The following is a 7,932-nucleotide window of genomic DNA, read 5'->3' as shown; positions in this document are numbered from 1 at the left end:
TACTGAGAGGAAGCAGGCAATCTGGGCCCTGTGTTACGGGGGCGGTGGCAGCCCCACAGCGGCTGCTTTCTCCTTATGGTGGCTCTGTCCACACCTGTCCACCCAATTGTCTCCTTGGGGTCCACCCAGTATCCTGCCAGACGGAAAGACAGCAGCTGTGACTTCGGGCCCTGCTGCCCTAAGTGGAGTGAAAGGCCCTGGTGGAGACCTGGCTGTTCCAGTGGGCTTGAGGGTTCCGAGGGTTCCGGAGGGAGATCAGCCCACCTGGGCCTCAGCTGGCTCACCCGTCAAGGGCAGGGTCGTTCCTGACTGCAAGGAGGGCGGGAATCTGGTGCGGGTGAAATACAGGAATGTGATTAATGTCAGTTCTCTAGAGGAGGAATTTTAGCTCATTTTCACCTTCCATTGGGAAGGCCGCTGACTTTCATCCACCCCTACCGGTCAAAGCTCCCCCTCTCCTTGCTGGGTACAGGGCCCCAGCCCTGCCCCACAGCCCTGCTTCACTGCACCCACACAGAGCCTGGACCCCCACCAGCCTGACACCATCCACTCACAGCTCAGCAAAAAGCAGCTGAGTACCTACTGTGTGTCACTCCTCAGATGAAACATCCCCTCTTTCAGGGCCTGTTCCCATGCAGAGAGGCACAGCCGATGTCCCTAGGAAGTATCTGGAAGGTGTCACATTGGACCCAAGCCAGGCCGAAGGCCAAGAACAGGCTCTCCAGACAGGAAAGCTGAGGAGCAAAGGCTGGACAGGAGACCAGCCCTGATGGGAAGTGTTGGGGTGCTTCTGCCCTGGCCCTGGCAGGGAATTACGTGCTGCTCCTGGAACCACTCTGTTTGGGGAGGGGAAGCGGAGCCTTCAGCTGGGTGTGGGAGACTAGCCTGCAGTAGCCCGTGGATCCTCTGTGCCCCAGAGCAGGGCACACAGAGCAGCCAAGGGCTGGGAGGGCCCCTGGGGAAGGTGACCAGGGAAATCCCATAGGGCACACAGAGCAAGGGGTTGGAGGTGAAATAGGGCCACCTTCATGCCACCCCATGGGTCCCACCATCCTTCAAGTTCCACACACACAGCCTGAGGCTGCTGCATCAACACAGACAGCCCAGCACCCTCCATGAACAGGAAGCCAGGGCTGCAGAGGGGCAGGGCCCTGTCCTGGTCACTCGATGGGAGCTAAGGGGGCCAGGGCCCCATCTTGGGCAGATTATTAGGAGCCTGCCTATGCCAGGGCCCCCGGTGAAGGAAGATACCCAGCCAGGGAGACACGTTCATCAAGCCCCCAGCAAGCGCCTTACCCTCCTCGTACAGGGCGGGGAAGCCTGTGGTCTCCAGGGCAAACCCTCCCTGGCTTTGCTCAGCACACAGCTTGGAGAATGTGCTGGATCCACCGATGGTCCCCAAGGACTTTCTTTCACCAAGGACACAGCCTGGAAACAGAGGATCCGGACCCAGGCAGCCCCAGGCCTCCCTGGTGAGGTCAGAGACCTTGGGCAATGACTCAACCCCACCAAGCCTCCGTGTCCACGTCTGCGAAGTGAGACCCCTCACCCTGCCCCTCCCCTGCAGGCAGCAGCTTGCCTGGCACCCTGAGCAGTGCCGGTCCTCAAGAGGCTTCAGAGACCATGAGGAGCTGGCATTCAAGGAGAGACAGAGCTCTTGGGGGGCAGACCTGGCTCCACCTCCAGTCCCAAGCCGCCCTCTTGAGTCATTGAACTACTCTAATCCACGGGGTCCTCATGCCCGAGCCGAGCACAAATGCCCTCACTATGCCAGGCTGTGCCAGGGGCTGTGAGCTAACACCAGCCAAGGTGAGGGCACCGCATGGGCTGTTCTCCGCAGGTACCATGCTCACTCCTTGCCCTCATCCCTCCGTGCTGGAGCTGAGCTCCCAGAGTGGGTCCTGTCTGGGGACTGAACTGCTCAGAGGAAGGGTCATTCCTGATAGAGGGGCAGCCTAGGTGACAGCCAGCAGTTAGGAAGGGCAGGGATGGCAGCAGCCAGCCTGCCCAGTACCACATGGGCAGTGTCCATTCCCCAGGGCGAACCACCTGTGCCTGTGGCTGACACACAAAACCAAACCCATAAACCGCAGGTGGCATGGAGGTCACCAGGGGGACGGATAACCTGCTGCCTCCTCCAAGAGCATCCAAGTAGAAAGATTGCTCTTCCCCGATGGGCCCAATTTTTCTTCCTGCCCCTCCCCCTGGCGGCAGCTTCCCTGAGATAATGACCACAGAGCGGCCGCATTCCTCAGCCCCGGCCAGGGCCTCTGTGTGGCTGCGGCACTGCTATCTGCTCTGTCGACTCCGAGACCTAAATTACCCAGCAAAGGGAGATGGATGGCCGGGCCTTCCCGGGCTCAAATTGATTCTCCACTCAGTGCTGGCGGCATCTCCTCTCCCCGGTGATCATTGAAAAACACTTTTTTTCTCAGCATAATGGCCCAATTCAGGAGCTTCTTGATAGGAAGCAAAGATGTATATCTAATCACTGACTAATGGGGGCGCAGGGGGAGGAGGCAGCCAGTGGCAGGGTCGCCCCAAGGCACAGGCGTTGGGAGGGGATAGGGAGGGTACAGTGGCCCTGCCATCGGGCTCCATCTCCTCCCCCTGCAGCCCTGATGCCTCTGCTCGGGGTGGGAGGGTCCACAGAGGTCAGCCCCCTGGGCCGGGCAGAGAGTCAGGGCTGGAGCTCCTCTTGGGGTCATCAGGGGCTGAAGTCATGGACTCCCGGCCCTCACTGCTTTGCCAAGAAGACAGGCGGAGCCCACACAGAGAGGGCATCCTGAGGCAGGAGGGATGGCCGGTGGACACACTGGGCACCAACTCCATGCTGGTTGTGCACAACATCCAGATGCGAAAGAACAGAGGTCGAGAGCCTGCCCAAGGTCACACAGCCAGTAAGTGGCAGAGGGAGATGGGGCTCCCAGGCCTCCTCCAGCCCCCGTCTCCACACCTTCTCAGCAACTCCAGGGATACTCACGCTGAACACTGGATGGTCTTGATGGACATGGCACACAGGCTGTTTACTGACAGAGTTCTAGACAACAAAACCTACGTCCTCGGCTTTCTTTGCTACGACACTGCTCCTTGTGTCATTGGGCCCCTTCCACCTGAGCTGGCAGGGCGGCCTCCCCTGGCCCCCACCTTTCTCCATCTCCCCATTACAGTGTCACATGACTCTGGGTGAGCTACCTCCCCTTTCCAAGTCTGAATTCCCTGAATGGTAGGATGACACTGCCTCCAGGTGGGCTGTTTCAAGAATAAATCAATCAATGTCTTGAAAGGTCCCTGGCAGAGTATGTGCTCAATAAATGCTTGTTGAAACTGCAAGACAGGGACCTAGAGATGGCAAATGTTACCAAGAGGGGCTCGTCTCAAAGGAAACCCACAGATAAGTGATTCGTGCTTGGTGCAGGGGAGAGGAAAGGTGGCTGGGATGCTCCAGACGGGGAGCAAAGGGAGAGCTGGGCTTGGGCAGTGGTGATCATGGCAAAGTTTGCAGAGGAGACAGTTGACACATCCCTGAAACCCAGGCATCCAGCAGAGCTTCAGAGCAAACCTCAGTGATGACCAGGTGGTTGTGGTTGAGGGTGGGACCTGGCCGGCAGGTGGAAGGGAGACGAACAGGAAGGAGCAGCTTGCTCTCAGATGGTCCACATCTTCTCTGCACCCCTAAGATGTATAGGTGGCAGAAAGGTCACCTCCAGGAGGGGGTGATCTCACCCTGATGTGACCGAGTTTATCTTCCAAAATTTTTAGGCCAGCTTCCCACTTCCTTGAGCCCACTCAGGAGATAAGCAGACACCTCCAGCCCATGTCTCAATCTGACCTAGACTCCATGAATAGCCCTGCCTTTTCCAAACCTCTCCAGCATCCTTCCATCCAACTCAAGGACCACCTCCCCCAGGGCGTCCCCTCAGGGCTCCCCATTCTGCCCTCCAGCTGACCCAGAATCCTGGGGTGCCACAACCCAGAGCCTCTCCCCACACAGCCCTCATGATGCCCTGCCCTCAGGACAAGGGTCACTGCCCCTCTGCCTCCTCTCAGCACATCACACCTCCCTCTCCATGTGTGTCCTCACACAGCGTGGGAATGCCTGGTGCACTGGCTGTCTTCCTCGCTTCACTGTGAGCACTGCAAGTGTGAGATTCCCCCATCATATCCCCAGCATGGGACACAAAGACTGTGTGCAGTAAGTACACAAATGTATGTAAGGAGTGAATGAATAAATGGCGTTAGAGGGCTTGTGTGCTTATCTCCTGATGTTACTTATGGGGATATACAGCTGCAAATAAGAGAGTTCACACAATAGGTGAGGCGTGGCATGGTGAGCCATCTTTGATGTTCACAACTAATGCCACACTAAAGCTCCATCACCCTGAACAGGTCACGTAGCTCCTCTAGTTCTCTTCTTCCTCATCATAGAGTAGTTTAAAATGCAACATGTCCCTGTGTGCAGTTCATTCTAGAAGACCTACCTAAGAATCTTCTAACTCCCAGTCTTAAAAACAACAACAGCAACAATAATAATAAGACGTAGTGGTGATGATGGTGATAATCATGGTGGTTATGATGACTTAGAGGCTGTATCAATGGTGATAATGATGATGGCGGTGTTGATGGTAATGGTGAGGATGATGATAGTAATGGTGTTGATGGCGATAGCAATGCTATTGATAGTGATAGTGATGGGGATGATGATGACAATAGCAATAGCAACAATGACAAGGATGATGATAATAATGGTGGTGATGATGATAGCAATGGTGTTGATGGTAATGGTGATGATGATGGTAGTAATGGTGTTCATGGTGATGGTGATAATTACGACAGTAATGGTATTACAGATGGTGATAGTGATGATGATAATGATAGTAACAGTGTTCATGATGGTGATGGTCAGTATGACAGTAATAATGTTGATGGTAATGGTGATGGTGATGATGACAAGAATGATGATAATAGTAATGGTGATCATGATAGTTATGATAATGATGATGATGATGGTAATGGTGTTGGTGGTGATGGTGATAAGGGTGATGATCATAGTAATTAATGGTGATGATGATGATGGTAATGGTAATGATGATTATAGTAACATCATTTGTGGTGACAGTGATGATGATGTGATAGAAATGGTTTTGATGGTGATGGTAATGGAAATGATGATGATGGTAATGGCATTCATAATGATGGTGATGATTGTAATGTAATGGTGATGATGGTGATGGTGATGAGGTTGATGATGAAGATGATAGTAATGGTGTTCATGGTGACCGTAATGGTGATGATGATGATGGGAATGGTGATGATGGTGATGGTAACGATGATGATGACAGTAATAGTGTTGATGCTGATGGTGATAGCTATGATGATGATGATGATGATGATAGTACTGGTGATGATGACAAGGATGGAGATGACAATGATGGTGGTACTAATACTGACAACAGCACTGACTGAGCACTGGGTCAAGTGGTGTGCTTACTATTGTCCATTTCATTTAATCCTCACAACTACCCTTTAAGGCAGGCGCCACCAATAGAGTCATTTTATAGATAAAGAAAGCAAACCCACTGAGTTGCATGGCCATAGACACAGGCTGGAGCCAGGAGTCACACCCTTCTGTCTAACTCCAGAGCTTGGGCTTCCCACTTGCAGAATGCTGTCAGTCCTTGAACTAGCTCCCTTGCAAGCTGAGTCCTAATCCTGGTAGTGTTTTAGAGCCTTTCATTGGGATCCCCGGCAGCCAGTGCTGTCCATCTGCTCATTGCATGTTTTATTGTCTCGTTTGCTGTTAAATATCGTCTGTACCTATCATTAAGCAAATCTGCCTCCTTCATGGATTTATCCTCTCCTGAACTCCTACAAATGGCCCCTTAGGGTTTGCAGTCAACCCGTCAACCAGGGACTCATCCCTTGCAGCCAACCCTGCCTGTCCTTCTGGTCACAGCCCTTGGCGGCCCCCACCCCCATCATGATGCCATTCTCACTATGCTGGCCCATCCTCTCACCCACCGTCCAGCCATCTTCCTTCCAGAAGCCTGCTAGCATCACCCTCCTATAAAGCATCTTCGGTCTTTCTTCCCCTTGCTTCTGGGGGTGGCATCCCAAGCCCAGGATTTCTGTCAGCACGACCCACGTCCCCTGCAAGACCAGTGGCTCGCCTGCAAAAATCCTCATCCTTAATGCCTCTGGGGCCCAAGGCCAGGCACACACAAAAGCTCTCAGCCCCAGAGCTGCAAGCCTCCCATCACTGTCCCATGCAGGAGCCCTGAGAGCCCAGCCCCCTTTCTCCCCAGGGCCCTCATTGTCACGCTGTGCTCTGTCACCCTCCCCACTGCACCTGTTCCCCAAACCTTCCCTTGCTACCCCTGCAACTCCCCAGGGTAAAGAAATCAGTGGGATCTTTAAACCCCAACCTCCTGTCCTCAGTCTGCCCCTCCTACACTGCCCTCACCAGCCATCATCCAGTGTAACTGTAGTATTTAACCAGGATGGTCTTTGCTCCACGCCTCCGCAATTCCAGTCTCCTCACCAGCTCTGAAACCTCACAAGGCGGAATGTCACCCTCTGCCTGGCCTCCTGCCTTCCCAGCCTACAGGCTCTGACCCTTCCAAGGCACCAGGTCTTGGCCTTCCACTGCCTCCAGGTTAAGCAGTCTCTGGGTTTGCTTTCCCTGCCTGCGGTAGACCACACTCTCCCCTATAACCTGACCTTGGTCATTGCCTCCCTGCCTCCTGGCCTCCCATGGTGCCTATTAGGAAAATCCAAACCCAGTTCCCACCAGAGGCCCCCTTCTCCACGCCTCCCCCAAGGAAAGTGCTCACAGAGGAGTGGGCTGGGGCTTTCACGAGGTGATGGCTTCTGTCCCCCATGGAACTCTGGGTCCTCCCAGACACTCTTTCTGTCCCCCTACCTCGCTTTCCTGTCTAGAGTGGCAATTTAAAATCTCTATGTAATGCCAAGTTTCCAGAAACTTCCTTGGGCCTTGCAGCCAGTAACACTTGCTCCTCTTCCCAGAGAGAACATCTGGGCTCCAGGCTCAGATGCCAGCCATGGTTTTTTAAAAATCTGAGTGTTTACTTTAGAACAGAAATACTACTCAGTACAATAAACAGCACCACCCGTGATGCATCCAGGAGAAAGCTGGCGGCCCCAGCTCCCCAGCCTACCCTCCTGAGGGACCCAGCCAGTGGCCCAGCTTGGGGCTCACACCTTGGCCCTGCCACCCCCACCCCCAGGTGTCCATTCACAGAGGCAGGGTTGCACTGCAGGCCACACTTGCTGCCCTCCCCTCTCTTGAATGGTAGCCTCAGCCCAGGTGGGAGGCAGAGCCGCCAGGTCACTGCAGGCATCCAGGAGAATTGGGAACCAGGAAGGCAGAGCAGCTCGGCCCCGTCCTCTTCCTGCTGCTAGCTCCTCTCCACTTGGAGGCCTCTCGGCGAGGGCAGTGGTGGCTTGGGGTGGCCATCCCAGCAGTCTCCTCACAGGCCCGACTCCTGCACTGGCTCCAGGCTGTGGGGACCCAGATCCCCCGAGTGCCATGCCCTGGCTTTCTTGGACGTGAGCATCTCTCGGTCTGTTTTGCACAAACCTTCCTCTACTGCTGGTCACCCCCTTCAGCTTGGCACACGATACTGTGTCCCCAGGATTCTGTCCTCTGCCCCTCTCTGTTCTCCTGCCCTCCTGCCTCCTGCCCCCGTCACCCTCACTCTCCTGTACCGCATGCTGCCTGCTCCAGGCCAGCCTGCTTTTCCTGCCTCTGCACCCCTGGAGCTCCATTCCCAGCCTGTGTTATCGAAAGCCTCACACTCGGCCTCTCTGCTGCACTCCAGGGCTCTGGTGGCTTCCCCTCATCCAGGGCCACTGCAGACACCCCTGGGTGCTGGGCCCTCCTCCCCTCCCCCAGTCCCCCGTCACCATCCT

This window comes from Rhinopithecus bieti, unplaced genomic scaffold (genome assembly GCF_001698545.2).
Source record: "Rhinopithecus bieti isolate Rb0 unplaced genomic scaffold, ASM169854v2 scaffold_25940, whole genome shotgun sequence".
NCBI classification, from domain to species: domain Eukaryota; kingdom Metazoa; phylum Chordata; class Mammalia; order Primates; family Cercopithecidae; genus Rhinopithecus; species Rhinopithecus bieti.
The sequence above is the reverse complement of the archived record's forward strand: the minus strand, read 5'-3'. Positions refer to the sequence as shown.